The sequence below is a fragment of the Macaca fascicularis genome, chromosome 9 (genome assembly GCF_037993035.2).
Source record: "Macaca fascicularis isolate 582-1 chromosome 9, T2T-MFA8v1.1".
Taxonomy (NCBI): domain Eukaryota; kingdom Metazoa; phylum Chordata; class Mammalia; order Primates; family Cercopithecidae; genus Macaca; species Macaca fascicularis.
In genome coordinates this window covers 65997540-66018394 of record NC_088383.1, presented here as the reverse complement: position 1 = coordinate 66018394, position 20855 = coordinate 65997540, and the positions used below count along the sequence as shown (strand labels likewise).

The window sequence follows — 20855 nt, the reverse complement described above, 5'->3', positions numbered from 1 at the left end:
TAGTGTATCTTTATTAGTTGGTGGACATTTGGGTCGGTTCTATCTTTTGGCTATTGTGAATAATACCACTCTTCATATTTCTGTACACAGTTTTGTGTGCACGTGTGTTCTCATTTCTCTTGGCTAAATACTTTGGAGTGAAGTTACTGGGTCACATAACAACTTTATGTTTGAGGAGCTGCTAGATTGTTTTCCAAAGTGTCTTCACCATTTTACATCCCCACTAGCACTGTGTAAGATTTCCCATTTCTCAACATCCTTGCAAGCACTTGGTATCATATGACATTTTGATTGAGCCATCCTAGTAGACATGAAGTGGTATCTCATGGTGGTTTTGACTTTTATTTCCTTGAGGACTGATGTGAGCATCTTTTCATGTGCTTATTGGTTATTTGTATATCTTCTCTGAAAAAAAAGTCTAGTCAGATCCTTTGCCCATTGTTCAGCTAGACTGTTTGCTTTTGAGAAGGTAAGAGTTTAAAGAATATATTCTAGAGATAAGTCTCTTAGACATATGATTTGCAAATATTTTCTTCCATTGTGTCATGTCCTTTGAAGCACATGGTTTAAAATTTTGTGGAAAGTTACTTTACTTCCTTTTGTTGCTCATGCTTTGGATGCCGTATGTAAAAATCCATTGCCAAACCCAAGGTCGTGAAGACATACAATTTACTCCTGTGTTTTCTCCTAAGAGTTTTATAGTTTTAGCTCTTACATTTAAGTGTTTGATCCATTTTGAGTTAATATTGTATATGGTGTGAAGGAAGATAATTTTTGTGTATGTGAATATCCAAGTTAATTTTTGTGTATGTGAATATCCATTTGTCCCAGCACTATGTGTTGAAAAGTCTATTCTTTCCTCTTTGAATGATCTTGGCACTCTTGTTGAAATCAGTTGACTATAGATGTATGGTTTTATTTCTGGACTCTCAGTTCTATTCCTTTGATTTATGTCTATCTTTATGCCAGTACCACAATACCTTGATTACCATTCTTTTGTAGAAAGTTTTGCCTGTAATCCTAGCACTTTGGGAGGCTGAGGTGGGAGGATTCCAAGGTCAAGAGATCGAGACCATCCTGGCTAAGATGGTAAAACTCCGTTTCTACTAAAAACACAAAAATTGGCCAGGCGCAGTGGCTCATGCCTGTAATCCCAGCACTTTGGGAGGCCCAGGAGGGTGAATCACCTGAGGTTGGGAGTTCGAGACCAGCCTGACCAACATGGAGAAACCTTGTCCCTACTAAAAATACAAAATTAGCTGGGTGTGATGGTGCATGCCTGTAATCCCAGCTACTCGGGGGGCTGAGGCAGGTGAATCACTTGAACTGGGGAGGTGGAGGTTGTGGTGAGCCAAGTTTGTGCCATTGCACTACAGCCTGGGCAACAAGAGCAAAACTCTGTCTTAAAAAACAAACAACCAAACAAAAAACAAAACGCACAAAAATTAGCTGGGCATGGTGGTGCACACCTGTAGTTGCAGCTACTTGGGAGGCTGAGGCAGGAGAATCGCTTGAACCCGGGAGGCGGAGGTTGCAGTGAGCCGAGATCGCACCACTGCACTCAAGTCTGGCGACAGAGCAAGACTCTGTCTCAAAAAAAAAAAAAAAAGAAAAAGAAAAAAGTTTTGAAATCAGAAAGTATGAATCCTTTGTTTTTTTCATTTTCAGGATTATTTAGCTATTCTTGGTTCCTCAAGTTCTATATGAATTTGATAATCAGCTAATTAATCTCCACAAAGAATTCAGTTGGTATTCTGGTAGTGATTACATTGAATCTCTGAATCAGTTTAGGGAGTATTGGCATCATGTTGTCTTCTGATGCATGGAGATGTGATGTTTTTCCACTTATTTAATGTCAGTAATGTTTTGTAGTCTTCAAAGTTTGGAACTTCTTTTGTTAAATTTATTTCTAAGTGTTTTATTCTTATTGATGTCATTTTGAATGGAAATTGTTTTCTTAATTTCATTTTTAGATTGCTCATTTGCAAATGTACAAAATACAATTGTACAACTGATTTTTGTATATTGATCTTGTATCTTGCAACCTTGCTAAACTTGTTTATTATGGTATTTTTTAATGGATTCTTTAAGATTTTCTATTTATAACATGTGAGCAGAGATAGTTTTACTTCTTCCTTTCCTATCTGGGTGCCTTTTCTTTTTCTTTCCTAATTGGCCTGACTAGAACCTCTGGTACAGTGTTGAATAGAAGTAGTAAGAGCAGACAGTCTTGTCTTGTTCCTGCTCTTAGAAAGGAAAGCATCCAGTTTTGTTAACTATTGGTTTTTCAGAAGCCCTTCATTATGTTGAGAAAATTCCCTTCTATTCCTAGTTTATTACTTTTTATTATGAATGGGCATCAGATATTGTCAAATCTTTTCTTTCATTTATTGGAATGATTAGGTAATTTTGTTTCTTATTGTATTGATATAATGTATTAAATTAATTTTCAGATGTTGAATCAACCTTGCATTCCTGGGATAAATTCCACATAGCAATGGAATAAAATCCTTTTAATATGCTGCTGGATCTGCTTTTTTAGTATTTTGTTGGGACATTTTACATCTATATTTATAAGATATATTAGTCTATAGTTTTCTTGTCATTTTTTTCACCTGGTTTTGGTATCAGGTTAATACTGGCCTCATAAAATAATTTGGGAAGTGCTCTCTCCTACTTTTTGGAATAGTTTCTGAAAAATTAGTATACATTCTTCTTTAAATATTTGGCAGAATTCACTAGTGAAGCCATGTGGGTTTGGGCTTTTCTTTGTGGATAGGGGTTTTTTTTTTGTTTTTTGTTTTTTTTGACTTTACTAAACATTAAAGCACACATGAATGTTTTCTGTGGAGGAGGACTAAAGGACATCAGGGGAGGAGAAAGGGATACTTGGGAAGAGAATCACACAACAAAGACCTATCTTCACAAAAAGGGCTCAATATTGATTTCCAGGGAGGAACAGGGAATGGTCAGCTCAAATTTGGTGATAACATCAGGATGAAGGACTCCAAGCTTCCTGATGTTTTGATTCCTGGCAAAGATCTCTGTGCTTCACCCAGGGAAGAAAGTAGTCCCTTTTGATGATTTGATCACATATCCCCCTTTATTTTCAATAGGAGGTACATTGCGCAGCTGTGTAATTCTGTCCAGATGCATATGGATGACCTTAAACCCAGGATTTTTGTTGTAATAAACAGCAAAGAGATGCCTGTAGTTTTTTGTACCTACATCTCTGCTAGAATCTTTTATTACAGTGTTAGAGATTTCAAATAGTTTCAGAGGAAGGAGCATCTTCTGATTCATTTCTGTGGTCTTCAGAGCACCAAGAAGAGGGGTAATGAATGCCACCTGTAATTGAGCTGTTTTAGTTTTACTTATCTGGACTGCTTTTGTTGCAGAGATATCCAAGCCAAGTTTATCAGAAATATCCTCTTGGAGCAGAGAGCAAAGGTGAGTGCTTCAATGAATCCATGTTTACCATGTCATGTCTGATACATTTTTTGAGCTTATGAAGTGGAAATTGATTAGCTGTGGTGTTTATGGGAGAGTCATCTGAATATTGTATATCCACAAGCAATAGCTGCATCTTCTATAATATCACATGGATGGATAATGTCAGCTGTGGTCAAAGGGGTTTTGTTCTCAATGTGATTCCCATTGCCTATGACTTTGGACTTCAAATAAATCTTGGTCAGAAGCTAGGCAAGATTTTCTGGAGTTTCTCTGATTTCATTTTTTTTGTTAATGAGATCAGCTTTCACTATATCTTTTTGAACGATTTTTAATTAAAAATATTTTTATAGAGATGGGATCTCACTATGTTGCCCAGGCTGGTCTTGAACCCCTGGACTCAAGTGATCCTCCCACCTCAGCTTCCCAAAGTGCTGGAATTACAGGTGTGAGCTACCAAGCCCAGCCTCACTATCTTCTTTTGGTAAGCTAGTTCTGGAAAAGTATATGCTTTTCCATTAGGAAAACTACCTCAGTTGCTTCTATCATAAATTGGTTCTCAATATAGTCACTGAAAATGGTGTCCAGATAATATCAAGAACTCTTTTTGCCTTAGTAAAGTCACTTCCTGTGCATTTGATAAATACCTTTCTAGTATTTAATTTTGGAGTCATCATCATTGGTGATGGAAGGCATTGAAAGGATGACACCCTTGCTATCATAGATAACTGGGTACAGGGGTTTATTTCCAGTGACATGTTAATAGTGTTTAAGGTGGTTGTCAGCCTTGTACATGTTCATTGGCTCACAGATTGTATACTCCTTGGCCTTATTTAGGGCTTGTAAAGGACACTTTGCACAGTACAAGTATATGGGTGACAAAGTGTCCAAATCATGGGTTCCAGTAGCAACCAATGCTCTTTTCCAGCAAATATCCTGATGTCATTTCTCCTGATGTTCAAGGAAGCTGTCATATTGATCTTTAGTAAGCTTTAGATTTTGGAGAACTGCTACTGTAAAGGACACACCTTAACTATCTTTTCTGTGACAACTTCTTGATTTTTCCATTAGGCATTACCTGTTTATATGCCAGAGACTTTTTCCTTTCTTTGAAGACCTGAAGCCCTCAAATCAATCCTTCCAGACACATGAGATCATATCAAAATTGACAGAGATGTCGATTTTGCAAAAAACATTAGAGGGCCCTTCAGCATTTACATTGTCTTGTTCATTACTTATTTCCTTCTCAGAAGTAATGTCATCAACTTCCAGACCAAATTGAAAACATAGTTCATCAATTCTTCATCTAGGCCTGGCCCAGGGCTTGGAAGAACAGAAGGTGCTTCTTTGTGGGTAGTTTTTTGATTACTGGTTCAATCTCTTTACTTACTACAAGTCTATTTATATAATCTATTTCTTCTTGAGTCAGTTTCGGTAGTTTGTATCATTTAAAATATCTGTCCATTTCATTTAATTTATCTGATTTGTTGGCATACATTGTTCACAGTATTCCTTTTTAGTCTTTTTTCTGTCGGGTCATTAGCAATGTCTCTGTTTTTGTTGTTATTGAGTCTTTTCTTTTTCTCTTGGCCAATCTAGCTTAAGTTTGCCGTTTTTGTTGATATTTTCAAGGAATTGGCTTTTGGTTTCATTGATTTTCTCTGTTGTTTTCAGTTCTCTGTTTCATTAACTTCTGCTCTAATCTTTATTTCCTTCAATCTGCCTGCTTAAGGCTTGCTTTGCTCTTCTTTTTCCAGTATCTTACATTGGAAAGTTAGGTTATTGATTTGGGATCTTCTTTTTTTTTTTTTTTTCCCTTAATTTAGGCACAGACTTGCCTTTGTTACAGAATTGCCTTAGATTTTCTTGAATAGATGTTTTCTCATTTGCTGTTTGCTATCAGGCCCACTTCCAGAGGCTTCAAATTCTGTGTGTGTATAAAATTTCAGTAGTTTCACTAAGGAACAGGTCAGCTGAGCTCCTCATGTGGTCATGCCAGAAGTTGATCTCATGCTGCCTTTTTGTTAGAGGACTTTAGGGGAGATAGAGTGTTGACTTTGTGGACACTACCAGAGGTAGGACAGAGTCAAAGGAGAGTGTGCTTGAAGGAAGGTAGGCAGCAGATGTGAAGACCTGGGACACTGCACATGAAGGAGGGGTAAACATTTTCAGTGCAAATCTGAAGGTAGAACTTGGAATAATGGATGTAGGTTTAAGTTAAATATCAGGATGAACTTTTTGAAAACTGGAATTCTGTCAGTGAATGAAGCTGTCCCCTGTGTTTGGGCACCTGTACGCTCTCAGAGATCATCCACATTGTCAAGGACACTATGGAAAAGATTTCCTCACTGTTGGGATGATGGATGATGTTCCTTGCAAGCAAAGGTTTCAGAGATTATTGCATGACAGGGTCTCACAGATGACTTTGGGGACAAGGGTTTGCATTTAGCAAGGATCACAGCATACCATGTTTTAGGAGAAAGAGCAAATCTCTTTCTAATAAGTATAAAACACATTGCCAGATATATACATCTGTGTGTACAATTTATTTTTTGCTATTTTATTTTCAAGCAAAGAAGCCAAGGTATCTTCCAAAAACAATTAGAGTTGATACAGTAAGATTTTTTTCCCTTGATATGTATTTTTAAAATACATTTTCCTTTTGAGAGAAGTACTATAGGAGCTTTTTGAAATTTGAGTGTTCCTGGGTGTTTTAGTATACTAGTGCTGCCATAGCAAAATACTACAGGCTGGGTGGCTTAGAGGACAGAAATGTATTTCTCAGAGTTCTGGAGTCTAAATGTCAAAAATCAAGATACGCGTAGTTGTGGTTTCTTTTGAGGCCTCTCTCCTTGGCTTGCGGCTGGCCGTCTTCTCACTGTGTTCTCACAGGGCTGCCCCTTGGTCTGTATGTTGTCTGTGACTTAACCTCCTCCTTTTATAAGGACACTGGTCACACTGGATTGGGGCCCACCCAGCTGACCTCATTTTATCTTAATCACTTCTTTAAAGGTCTTTGTCTCAAAATATAGTTACATTTTGAGGTACTAAGAATTTGGACTTCAACAGATGAATTTTGGGGAGACACAATGCAGCCCCCAACACTAGCTTTTGCTTCCCCCTCCAATGCTGTTTCTGTTCATAGTTTTCCTTGAGTAGTGATCAGCTAGAGGGTGCAGAAAACTCAGAATCTAGAGAAATTCATGCTGTCACTACTTAACTATTGCCTGCCTTGGGTCATAATAGATTTGGCTTTTGATAGTCAGATTGCTGGCACCAGCACAGTCCCTGCCTGGCAGCTCATGGGTACTTCTGCAGAGAAATTAGCTGGCTACCTGGAAGGACATCCTGCATCTCATTGTCAGCCCCGTTGCACCCAAGTGAGTTGAGACACAGTAGCCTTGCAGATATAATGGCCTTTCAACAGATCTTCCAGGGAAAACAATAGCACATCCACATTTGTACTAAAGATCAAGAACACCTCTGATTGCTTTTTTGCTTTGTTTTTCTTGTGAAGCTAATTAAGCTTCCACAAATCTAACTGCTTTGTTGACTCCTGCAACACATATTATCAGCTAATACATAATGCATCCTACTGAAGCCAAGTACATGGGTGATGTAGAGACCTTTATATCTATCCTAAAATTTTACTGTAGACTCACTCCTTGGCCAGTTCATTTTATGAGGCAAAGTTTTGAATGAATAAAATGATATAACCATATATATTATTTCATGAGATATTCTCAGATATTTTTTTCATGTGAATCTTACATATTCTTTCACTCATACTATCATAAGTGTTGTTTTTTTCTCTCCTGTTCACGAAACAGAGTTGTCATTTCAGCTAAAATAAGTCAACTCAAAATTTATATTCTAATTACAAATTTAATTGTCAGAAAAGACAGAAAAGGACCAGGTGCAGTGGCTCATGCCTGTAATCCCAGCACCCTGGGAGGCCAAGGCAGGAGGATTGCTTGAGCCCGAAGTTGAAGACTACCCTGAGCAACATAGCGAGATCCCATCTTTACAAATAATAACAAAAAGTAATTATGTGTGGTGGTGTGTGCCTGTGGTCCCAGCTACAGTGGGAGGCTGAGGTGGGTAGATCACTTGAGCCTGAGAGGTGGAGGCGTGAGCTGAGATTGTGCCACTGCACTCACTCCAGCCTAGGTAACAGAGAAAGACCAGTCTCAAAAAGGAAAAGAAAACACAGAAAAGCACAACAGAAATAATAAAATCACACGTAACTGCCTTCCCTCAAAATAACCATTGTAATTTTTTTCACATTTTTCCCATCTTTTTTTCTGTGCATGACCTTTTACATCTCTCTATATTTATGAAATTAAAATAACAAAATACTGTTTTATTTTCTTTTTAAAAATTACACAACATGGCCAGGTGTGGTGGCTCACGCCTGTAATCCCAGCTACTTGGGAGGCTGAGGCAGGAGAATTGCTTGAACCCAGGAGGCAGAGGTTTCAGTGAGCGCAGATCACGCCATTGCACTCCAGCCTGGGTGACAAGAGCGAAACTCCGTCTAAAAAAAAAAAAATTACACAAAACTTTACTGTGGAAATTTTCTTGAATATTTTGTCATATAATTTTAATGATGAGTGGTAGTCTAGATTATAGAACATTCAGCTAAAGAATACTGAGGTTATTACTTTTGCCTGTATATGTTTGAGCAGATATCTGATAACTATGTTTGCTTAGTCTTCTTCACTTATTTGAAATGATACATTTAGCATATCAAAAAATGCCTAGATGTAACAGGGTCTATTTATTGGTTTAACACTGGTTCACTGATTTGTCTCTTCTGGCATCAGCACTATTTTGCTGTAGTTAGTAAAATATAAGTTCAGGTTAAACATCTTGCATTGTGAATAGGAAGTATTTTATTATCTGTTCTCCATGTTACTGTTTTGGGTGAAATTTAATTTAGCAAATGTAGTATCTATATCAATATGATCTAACATCTTTCTATCTTTCCATTTATCTATTTAATTTTTTAAAGCATTTTCTGGAACCTATATTATGGTATCACATAATAATGCTATTAGCAAGCTCCTTTATCGTATACATTTAATGAAAATACTAATAATGTTTCTCCATGAATTTTGTTGTTTACTGTAGGCTCTGGCAGATTCACCTGATCCGATTAAAGTTTTCTTTTCTACCTAGTTTACTAGTTTTTCGTAGTAAGACTATGTACTGAAATTGATTAAAAACTTTTAACTACTATAGAGATCACACAGCTTTTTTGTCTTTAAATATATTTTGCTACATTAAGAGATTTCACGTGGTATCATAGTTGCATTGCTAAGATAAACCCTTTTGGCATACTCATGGGTTCCATTTGCAAAAATTTCATTTAGGATTTTTGCATTTTCAGTCTTATAATATCCCATCTTTTTTTCCTACGTGCCCTCCCTCTTTGCTCTCCTGTTCTGACTTTGATTCAGGGGCATTGGGTTAATCTGTTTTCCTAAAGTGAGCTAAAAAGTGTTTCATTTCACCCCTGTTTGTTTTGGAAGAGCTTGGTCACATTGCAATTTTCACATATTTGAAAGTTTATTAAAACTTGTCCTTAAAAACTTCTGCTAAGACCCTGTATCATTTTAAAAGATTACAGTTTTGATACATTTTAAATGATTTTCACTGATCTTTCCTAGAAAATCATGTTTTGTATAAGACCTCAAATTTATTATAAATTATACCTATTAATCTCTTATAATTAAAAATAATCTGCCATTTCTTTGACTTTTCCTGTTTCAAATGTGTGTGTGAGTTTTCACTTTGTTGTTCAGGCCTGCCAAATGTCTGGTTTTAGTTTTTTCAAAGTTTTATTGATGATGTCTACATCTTTTGTTCTTTATTTTAACTTAGGTTTCTAATTTCCCCCTTTTCTATCTTAAAACAATCTTTTACTCCTAATTCAGTAGCATCCTAAACTGTGTACTCCTAAACTGTGAAAAGAAAAAGCCTTTTCTTTTCTAATCTATGCATTTGTAAATATTTCTTTGAGCATCATCTTGGGCTTATCTCGCAATTTAGTAATGTAGCACTTGTAGGTCTTGATACTCGTGCTCTCAAAATTGATGATTTCTAAGTACATGCACTTTCTATTCTTGTCTCTTTCACGGAAGATTTGGTGTTTTAGGCTTTTCTAGTGAGTGTAATTTTTCTGGCTTCTGTTTTTAATATTATTATACTGCTTACAGAGAATATGGTCTCCATGATTTCAGTTGTTTGCAAAGTAATGATTTTTTTCTCTCAGGCTTAATGGAGGATAAGGTTTTATCCATGTTTTCCTATGTGTTTTCAAGGAATATGGTTGCTCAATTGGGTAGAGAGTTTCAGATACCTTTGTCTTATCCATACTGATGACATTTTTTGGTTATTCAAATTATGTTATCCTTTTGTTTACTTGATCTCACGGTTTGAGAGAGTTATAATTGCATCCTACTATTTTTATTTTTCTATTTCCTTCTGTATTTCTGTCAGTTTTTCATTTATTTTGGGAGCTGTGTTTAGTTCATGTATGTTTTCTTTTCCTTTTATATTTATATCTACTTGAATTATTTTCTACTTGGTTCTTCTCAGGTTATATTTTTCTGATATCAATATTGTTACACTTCCTTAATCTTTAAGGATTTTCATATCTTTTCATTTATTATTTTTAATCATCTTCTTTTAAATATCTCTTTCAAATAACATGTAGCTTTTTAAAAAATTGATTTGAATACTCATATTTCAATGTGGGAATTTAACTTATATTTATAATAACTAATATGGTTAGTCTTTAGTCTTATTTATGATTAATATTTATTTTTAAAACTTTTATTGAGATAATTGTGGAGTGGATTCACATGCAGTTGTAGGAAATAACACAGAGGGATCCCTTATACTCTTTGCTCAGTTTCCCACATTGATCAATTTTGCAAAACTATTATATAATATTACAACCAGGGTATCGGCATTGATATTGTTTTCCCTTCTTTATCCAGTTTTACTCATACTTATTTGTGTATTTGTGCTGGAGCCGTCTCAGGCTAATGACCTTCCAGTTAATTTTTTTAAACAACCTTTATCACTCCCAGGTTATATTCTGTAATTATCTTGTGATTGTGTGTGTGTGTGTGTGTGTGTGTGTGTGTGTGTGTGTGTGTGAGAGAGAGAGAGAGAGAGACAGAGAGAGAGAATATCTGACTTTGGCAGACATCATTGTTTTATTTGGTTTGGATTGTTTTATGTCCTCTCAGTCCTCATCATCACCTCATTTGCAGCATTTTAAGAAATAAGTACTCCATTAAAGATGACAGTGTTTAATCTTGGGCTCTCAGCAAGCCTGTGAGCTAGTTATGCTTGACCCTGAAGGAAACTGAGTCTTTGAGGCACTGTATGCTTCAAATTATTACTCAGAACAATTATATGATAATCACTTCAATAATTGATTCTAATATACATACTACTTAACTTGTAATTGAGTGAATTCAAAGATGGTACTTTTCAACCTTTTAAAATATACAAGGATAAACAAACATATAATTTTCATGTAGGCCAAGATAGAAAATCATCTTTGCTTATAACAGGGAAATTTAAATGAAGGAAATTTAAATTTTATAGTTGCAATGGTCTGAATGTTTGTACATCCCCAAAATTCATATATTGAAACCCTAACCCCCAAGGTGATGGTATTAGGAGGTGATTGGTGCTTTTCTGAGAGAGATCCCAGAGAGCTGCCTTGCCTCCTTCTACCATGTGGGAACACAGCAAGAAGGTGCCATCTTAAGACAGCAGACACCCTCAGCAGACACCTACTCTGTGGGTGCTTTGGTCTTGGACATCATAGCCTCCAGAACTGTAAGAAATAAATTTCTGTTGTTTATAAGCTACCTAGTTTATGGCATTTTTAGATAACAGCCTGAACAGACTAAGACAGTTACTTTATTGATTACTCAGATTTACAGAGTTATCTTCTGGAATTTGCTAAATGTTATATTTGGTTGAAACTTGTATCCACTCTGACTCTGTCTTTATCTTAAGATAGTCTGATCCTCCCAGCATCCAAAAAATGTAAGCCATGTTCACTCTGAAGATGGTAATAGGAGTTGACTTGGAATGTATGTTTCTGATGCCTCTTGTTCTTATCACTTGCCTTCTGGCTTCTGAATCTGGCCTCAAAATCACACTTGTGATTTGAGAGTTGTCCTTAGAATTTGGCATTTGAATGTAGTCTCACCAGATTTTGATTCTGGGCTATCTTTCATGATCTTTAGATCACACTTATGCTCCTTTCTTTTTTTGCATTATGATATATGTTCGTCTTTCCAATAAATATCCTGGTTGGGTCTAACTTTATTTGAGGGTAAAAAGAAGACTGAATTTAGCCCAGGCTATACAGAGGATATCTGTAGATATTCTACAGAATACTGTAGAAAAAATAAAGGGTATTGGGATGGAAACTTTGGGGGGAATAATAAGTTGGGGTAGAGGGAACAGGGAAATAAAATACTTAGATTACTGGTAAAAGATAGAGAAGCCTCTTGCTATTGGGCAAGCCATCATCAGGTGGACAAGGGTACCAGTTTTTTTTCAGAAAACTGATTATATCATTAAGCAAAAGGAAAAATCAAATGATTATCTCAATTAAAGATCAAAATGTCCTTTGAGCAAATCCCATATCCATTCCTAATGAAAATAATGCTTAAAAAGTCAAATGTATTAGTCTGTTCTCATGCACATTAAGAGAAGGCTTTTGGCCCGTGGCTCATACCTGTAATCCCAGCACTTTGGGAGGCCAAGGCGGGTGGATCACCTGAGATTGGGAGTTCGAGACCAGCCTGACCAACACGGAGAAACCCCATCTCTACTAAAAATACAAAATTAACTGGGCATGGTGGTATATGCCTGTAATCTCAGCTACTTGGGAGGCTGAGGCAGAAGAATTGCTTGAACCCAGGAGGCGATGGTTGCAGTGAGCCGAGATCATGCCATTGCACTCCAGCCTGGGCAACAAGAGTGAAACTCTGTCTCAAAAAAAAAAAAAAAAAAAGAGTCGAGTCTTTCGCATAGGTGTGGCTAACTATCACAGATATATAGTTTTTAAGCAAATTATGTTTTTTTTTTTAAACAATGAGAATGCCCTATAATTTAGTCTACATACATTAAGGAATACAGTGGGATATCACTCCTTCTTTAATTCTTTCTGCCTCAGAGGCTGGTAACAGTCTCTTGACCACCAATATTGCCAAGGAAACATTCTGTTACTGTCTGGGTAATTTTTAGACCTTATTTAATAAGTTTATGCTGAGAGGGTACCTTCCTTTCAGGCCTTTTCTGCTAAGATATTAAGTGTTTAATTTTATACTTGGTTAAAAGATGGGTCTCAATGTTCTCTTTTTTCTCAGCTCTCTCTCATTCCATCTTTACTTCACTGAACTAACTTTCAAAACTCCCTTCATGCTCGTATAATCACTTCCTCACATAAATTTGCCTTTTAGGAAGACTTTTTGAAAGGATGTTGAGTTGTACACAGGTGTCAACTCCTCCCTCCCAGAATCCATCTGAAAAATAAACTCTTAGAACAACCTGCATTGACCCAAAAATACTGTAGAGGAACTACCAATATGCCAAAAAGTCTAATAAAATTCTGTTATCTATAACTGCCACTAAACTAAGCAATGGTGCCAAGGGCTGCCAGGCTGCTTGCCTTCCTGAGAATGCAAAAGAGTTATCACAGGAAATTATTAGAGGAGATGTTGGTGACCCTGGTCCCCTCTCATTCAGAATGTGGGCTGGGGAAGAGTGCAGGCCATGGCCAGATTGAGAATAATCTGTCTGGAACCAGAATTCTGCCACTTTGAAGCAATGGCATTTGGCAAAACTCTTATGGGCCACTTAAGTGGTAAATCCCCAGAATGGTAAGGGTTCTTCCCATGGATGACAGAAAGTAACAAAGTAGTGAATGTATTAGTCTGTTCTCATGCTGCTAATAAAGACATACCTAAGAGTCAGTAATTTTTTTTTAAATTTATTTATTATTATTATACTTTAAGTTGTAGGGTACATGTGCATAACGTGCAGGTTTGTTACATATGTATACTTGTGCCTTGTTGGTGTGCTGCACCCATCAACTCGTCATTTACATCAGGTATAACTCCCAATGCAATCCCTCAGTAATTTTTAAAGAAAAAGGCTTAATGGACTCACAATTCCACATGGCTGGTCAAGCCTTACAATCATGGAGAAAGGTGAATGAGGAGCAAAGTCATGTCCTACATGGCTGCAGGCAAGAGGGCTTGGGCAGGGGAACTCCCATTTATGAAACCATCAGATCTCATGAGACATACTACCATGAGAACAGTATGGGGTAAACTGACCTATGATTCAATTATCTCCATCTGGTCCTGCCCTTGACATGTGGGGATTATTACAATTCAAGGTGAGATTTGGGTGGGGACCCAGTCAAACCATATCAGTGAGTGATGCCTGATGTGGCCTTGCTGTACATTTCATGGGAAGCCAGGAGAACCTGGAGGCAAAGTGTCTAAGAATCAGCTCTCCATCTTAGAAATGTAGAAGTGGAGCCCTGGTGAGTAGTGATAACCTATGGAGAAGTTACTAACATAATTTTGTATTAAATAAAATATTTCAATAAATCTTTTTTTGCATTCAGAGGTGATTAAGAAAGTAAAAACTGTATTTTTTTTCAGAAAACTGATTATATCATTAAGCAAAAGGAAAAATCAAATGATTATCTCAATTAAAGATCAAAATGTCCTTTGAGCAAATCCCATATCCATTCCTAATGAAAATAATGCTTAAAAAGTCAATATAAAATTATGTTTCAGATGATTTTATATCTATCTTAAAGGTATGTCAAAGTGGTAATATGCATCAGAGCCTTAAAATGTGCTTATCTTTTGCCTCAACAATTCCATTTCTAAGAATTGAACTAATGAATAATTCAGAAGTACACATGATATTTCCTTTTGAAAGTTGTTATCTATAATACTAAAAATTGAACATGACCTTCATATTCAACATTTGTAGCTTAGATCTTGACAGTACTGACACAAAAGAAAAATCACATCACTGTTCAGCCTTTGGAAGTCACACCGTAGAACTGGGGTTGGCAAACATTTTCTGTAAAGGGCCAGGTAGCAAATATATTAGGCTTTGGGGTCCATGTGCTCTCTAACTGCAATGATTTAACTTTGCTGTTGCAGTGAGAAAGCAGCCATACACAACATATAAATAAATGAATATGGCTGTATTCCAGTAAAACTTATTTATGGACCTTGAAGTTGGAATTTCATATAATTTTCTTTCAACACAAAATCATATTTTCCCCCCAACCATTTAAAATGTAAAAACAATTCTTAGCTCACAAGCTATAAAAATGCATGCAGTAGGCAAGATTTGATCCCTGCTTTAGAGGAATATTTTGTAATAGCAAGTAAATTGATCATATATTGATAAATAATAAAATAATAAATGCTGGAGAAGGGAGTAAGTTATAACTCACCTCCAGAGAGTAGTACATAATAGTTAGTATCTGAAAGTGTGGTTTTGGTGCAAGCTGAGGCTTGAAAATAATGCTCTCGTGTTTCCTCTTTCTTTCTTGGACCCTGCCCTACCTAGGCTAGCCTGCTAGAAGGAGGTAAGGCATGTATGTAGAGCCAAGCTTTCCCACAGCGTGCTAGAAGGATGTAAGGCATGTATGTAGAGCCAAGCTGTCCCACTTAAGACTATCATAGAGCAGCCAGTCCCCATGAATATACCAACTGAATTCCAATGCATGTATGGCCCCTGATAAGATCATCTAAGCCCAGCCTCCATGAGTAAAACTGCTCCCTAATCATAGACTTGTGAGAAGTCATAAGTGGTGGTTTTTGTCAACCATTAAGTTTGGAGGTGATTTGTTATGGTTCAGTGTTAGCTGAATCAGATGGTTTTGAGTAATGGTATTGATGTCTAAATCTGCAGGTCATCCAACAGGACTAAGTGGGGGCAGGACGACCAAGGTGACAGATCACGGAGGTACCAGGGAAAGCAGCTCAGGGGAGAGGGTAGGAGTTCACATCTATGGTAGGGGAGGCCCTAATTCAGGGGGCCTCTTTTTTATCTGGTCCCCATGGCTACATGCCACCATGTTATTACTCTTTCAAAGACCAGGAAATGGCCTTGCTAGCCAAGAACATGTTTTTCAGGAGATATCTTATGCTTGTTTATAACACTCTTGGCTGAGAAAGTTAGAGCCATGGGAGTTTCGTAGGAATTGTGATTGCAGCCATCTTCAGTATTTGTTTCTAGATGCTAATTTGGAATTTGGGCCACAAATCCCAAAATGTTTTAATAGTTTCTTCTAGAAGAATTAGGGACTCTCCTGTAAACGAATGTCCCTGGGCTTGTCACAAATACTTCTGAGTTCCTAAGATGGATATGCATAGCAGGGCCATCTCTGACCCAAGTATTTTGACTGTTTGATCAGGAATGGTACCCTTTATTATTTTGTGCCAAAAGAGGGCATCTTACAATGCTGCGTATACAGCTGACCCTTGAACAATGTGGTTTTGAACTAGGCCAGTCCACTTAACATGTGGATTATTTTTCAGACAAACCCAGATCAAAAATACTGTATTTGCAGAATCCAAAACCCCTGTGTACAGAGGGCTGACTTTTCCTATACCCAGGTTCCTCAGGACTGACTGCAGAACTCGAGTAAGTGTGGATTTTGGTATACACTGGTGTCCTGCAACCAATCCCATGGCAATCCTGAGGGATGGCTGTGTATGCATAATGAATTCAGTAACTTGAAATTGCTTTGGTGAACATAAAACTTATTTCCCTCCTTTTAGTGAATTATTTTGCATCCAGAAACTACAATCAATTATGGGATTTTCACCCTGCTGAGTAGAAATAACTTTAAATCCTTCACTTTTGCATGGCTCTTTAAAAAACCCCTTCATATAGAGTACTCCATTTATTCTCATTACAATCATATGAGATATGCATTAGTATTCACATTTTAAATAAGAAGAAACTGAAGATAAGAGAGGAGAATAACTTATTCCAGGTTCAAGTTCATTAAGTGGCAGAAATGGTGCTTGAAACTCAGGTCCTTTGATTTAAAATCCAACTCCCTCTCCCTGACAGCACAGCTTTCTCCCTGAGCACAGCTTCTTAGGTTAGCTGTGTATGATTGATTTAACCAATTTTCTCCCCCCAAGGCAGAGGAACTGGTTTCTGTAAAGCATCACTCGCTGTTTCCAGGGGTCCCAGCTACAGAGCAAGTGGAAAGATTGGTTGCTTGTTAGACAGTCATACAAAACATCTGCAAAACCCCTCATCTGTGTACCGTGGGAATGTGATTTAGACATATCAGTCTAGAATTATACTCTAGAGGTCCATTGTAGAATGTGCATTAACTAAATTACAGAACTGTTAGATCCTTCTTTAATTATCCTTCTGTGTCCTATACTTATTTTATTTGGGACATCATTCTTCACATTCCCTAGGACTTTTTGTTCCCTTTTACTTTTCCTCTCATTCTCATGTTTGAATGGTGGCATCTAACCAGATGCCAAGCCATGTGGGTCCCATCACCGTGAAGTCATTAATCTGTCTTCCCATCCCTTCATTCCAGGGCTATGGCCTGATCTAGCCCCTTGCAATCTTCTACGTAGGCCAGCTAGTGTACAGTCACATGGGGAGTCTATTCCCTTCTCCCTCTCTCTTCTTGTCTTTACTGTGCATTGCCCCCAGATTAACCCTTGGAAGCAGAACTATATAACTTCTGTGTTTGTAGAATTCTTCTGTGGATCACCACTGATTACAAATAAAGTAGTAACTATAGGCCTCCTAGAATTTTTTCCTTATCTTTTAGAACAGTTTTAGATTCACAGCAAAATTGAGCAGAAAGTATGGAGTTCCCATGTACCCTCTGCCCCGTCCCATGCAGTCTCCCACACTGTCAACATCACATCAGAGTGCTACATCTGTTATACCGGATGAACATGCACTGACACATCATTATCACTCAAGTTCTTAGTTGACGTTTCAGTTCATTTTATGGGTTTTGAAAAATGTATAACAACCTGTATCTACCATAATATTATCATACAGAATAGCTTCACTGTCCTAAAAATGCTCTGTGCTATCTAGTCATTCCTTCCTTCCCACTAGCCTCTGGAAACCACTGGAAACCACTGACCTTTTTACTGTCTCCATAGTTTTGGCTTTTCCAGAATGTGATATGGTCTGAATCATGTAATATGCAGCCTTTCAGATTGTCTTCTTTCAGTAATAGGCATCTTAGCTTCTGCCACATCTTTTCATGGCTTGTTAGCTTATTGCTTTTTAGTGCTGAATAATAATCTATTATCAGCATGCACCAGATGATAGAATATCCCTTTTTCTATTCATTTACTGAAGGACGTCTTTGTTGCTTCCAAGTTTTGGCAATTATAAATAAAACTGATAGAGACATTTTTGTGCAAGTTTTCGTGTGGACATAAGTTTTCAACTCACTTGGGTGAATACAAGAGAGTGTAAGTGCAGAATCACACTGGTAAAATTATAGTAGTCCCCCCTTATCTGCAATTTTGTTTCTCATGATTTCAGTTACCCAAGTTCGGCAATAGTCTGAAAATAGGTGAGTACAGTACAATATGATATTGACAGAGAAAGAGACAGACCACATTCATACAACTTTTATTATAGTTTAGTGCTACAATTGCTCTTTTATTAGTTCTTAATTTTAATCTCTTATGTGCCTAATTTATAAACTTTATCATAGGTATGTATATATGGGAAAAACATAGTATATATATGGTTTGGTACTATCTGAGGTTTCAGGCATCTACTGGGGATCTTGGAATATATCCTTCATGGGTAAGGGGGAAATACTGTATGTTTAATTTTGTAAGAAAGTACCAAAGCTATCTTCCAAAGTGACTGTACCATTTTACATTCCCACCAGCAATAAATGGGAAGTCCCATTGCTCCACATCCTCTCCAGCATTTCTGGTACCCTCAGTGCTCTGGATTTTGGCCATTCTAATAAGTGTGTAGTGGTATATCATTGTTGCTTTAATTTGCATTTCCTTAATGACAGATGATGTGAAGCGTTTTTTCATATGCTTATTTGTGATCTGTATATCTTTTTTTTGTGAGGTGTCCTGGTCTTTTGCTCATTTTGAAAATTGGGTTCATTTTCTTATTGTTGAGTTTTAATAGTTCTTTGTATATTTTGGACAATAGTCCATTATTAGGTAGGTCTCATGCAAAGATTTTCTCCCAGTCTGTGGCTTGTCTTCTCATTCTCTTGACGATATCTTTCATAGAGCAGAATTTTTGAATTTTAATGAAGTCCAGCTTATCAATTATTTATTTCACAGATCATGCCTTTGCTGTTATATCTAAAAAGTCATTGCCATACTCATGGTCATCTAGATTATCTCCTAGTTTTATAATTTTGCATCTCACATTTAAGTCTATAATACATCTTGAGTTAATTTTTGTTAAGAATATAAGGTCAGTGTCTAGGTTCATTTTTTGGTATGTGGAAGTCCATTTGTTATAGCACCATTGTTTGAAAAGACTATCTTTGCTCTATTGCATTCTTTTTGATCCTTTGTCAAAGATCAGTTGACTATATTTATGTAGGTCCATTTCTGGGCTCTCTGTTTCATTGCCAATATCACACTGTCTTGATTTAGGTACCTTTATAATAAGCTTTGATGTCCAGTAGTGTCAATTATTCAATTTTGTTGTTCTTCTTCAATATTGTGTTGAGCATCTGGGTCTTCTGCCTGTTTGTATCAACTTTAGAATCAGTTTGTTGATATCCACAAAATAGCTGCTAAAATTTTGATTGGGATTGCATTAAGTTTATAGATCATCTTGGCAAATATTGAGTCTATTTTTTTTTGGGTGGGGGGGGGACAGGGTCTTGCTCTGTTGCCCAGGCTGGAGTGCAGTGGCACAATCTCGGCTTACTGCAACCTCTGCCTCCTGGGTTCAAGTGATTCTCCTGCCTCAGCCTCTCAGGTAGCTAGGATTACAGGCACGAGCCACCGCACCAGGGTAAGTTTTGTGTTTTTAGTAGAGATGGGGTTTCACTATGTTGGCTAGGCTGGTCTTGAACGCCTGACCTCAAGTGATCCACCCACCTCGGCCTCCCAAAGTGCTGGGATTATAGGCATGAGCCACTGCACCCAACCGAGGCTTTCTATTCTTAAGTATGAAATATCTTATAATGTATTTAGTTCTTGGATTTCTTTCATCAGAGTGCATAGTTTTCCTTATATAGATCTTGTACATGTTTTGTTAAATTTATACCTAAGTACTTTATTTTGGGGGGTACCAATATAAATGATAGTGTTTTTTATTTCAAGTTCTACTTGTTCATTGGTGTTACATACAAAGTTGTTGACTTTTGAATATTAACTTCATGTCCTACAAACTTGCTAAAACTATTTATTAGTTTCATAATATTTTTGGTCAGTACTTTCAGATCTTCTTCATAGAAAATCTTGTCACCTGCAAACAAAGGCTGTTTAAGATTTTCACAATTTGCCCTCAACCTTGTCATTAGCATTATTGTTTGCAGTTTACCTTCAATCATCCAATATTTTTTACTTTTCTGGCGTGTCTTTTACCTCTTGAGATTAGATTACTCCCTTTTTCGTCTTTGTCCATATCCAGGGGAGGCAGTGGGTGCAGCGGCATCATGTGCAAGCTCTGAATCCAGGTTCCTCCTAGTTCTGTCATTTACCTGCTGTGAGGCCGTGGGCAAGTTACTTAACACCGTTTGTTTGTAAAGTGGAGATAAGAGTATCTTCCTGATATGTGTCAAAAGGATTGATTGAGAGAACATGCAGGGCAGAAAGTGGGCAAATGCTTAGTAAATACCAGGTAAGATGGCAGACACTTTATTGAAATATTAAGTTTTATCATGTTTTTCTTTATATTCTTCTTCCTCCTATCAGGATCTGGGGGAGGAGGTGGAGGTAGATTTTAGTCAAGTCTTTCTGGATTTAGTTTCACATGGACTGTGACTTTTGAGGGGAACCTTGTTTGAAGAGCTCAGGAAGGCCTCTGAGGGAAATGAGGAGAACAGGAGGGAATGCCTGCAGACAGTCTCAGGCAGCAGAGAGGTTTCTTACAGGCAGTAGAAACCTGCCCTTTCCCATCGTGTAATGCCTAGAGGAATGGTAGGACCTGAAGGAATGGATTCAGGCCGATTCTAGCCACTCCAGAGATTGTATCAAAAGCCTAGAAGGAAATAGCAAAATGAGAGCCTCAAGAGACCATGTGGGGAAAGACAGTCAGTGTGCAAGCAAGCATCAGTGGGGGCAGGTGACTTACTACTAAAGAGGTACCCTTGATACCTTTGA

At 37.3% G+C, this 20855-nt stretch overlaps 1 pseudogene; it reads right to left on the bottom strand.

The window, feature by feature from the left end:
- Window positions 1–2832: 2832 nt before the first annotated feature.
- On the bottom strand, window positions 2833–20187 carry LOC102140730 (phenylalanine--tRNA ligase beta subunit-like; annotated as a pseudogene).
- Window positions 20188–20855: the final 668 nt, after the last annotated feature.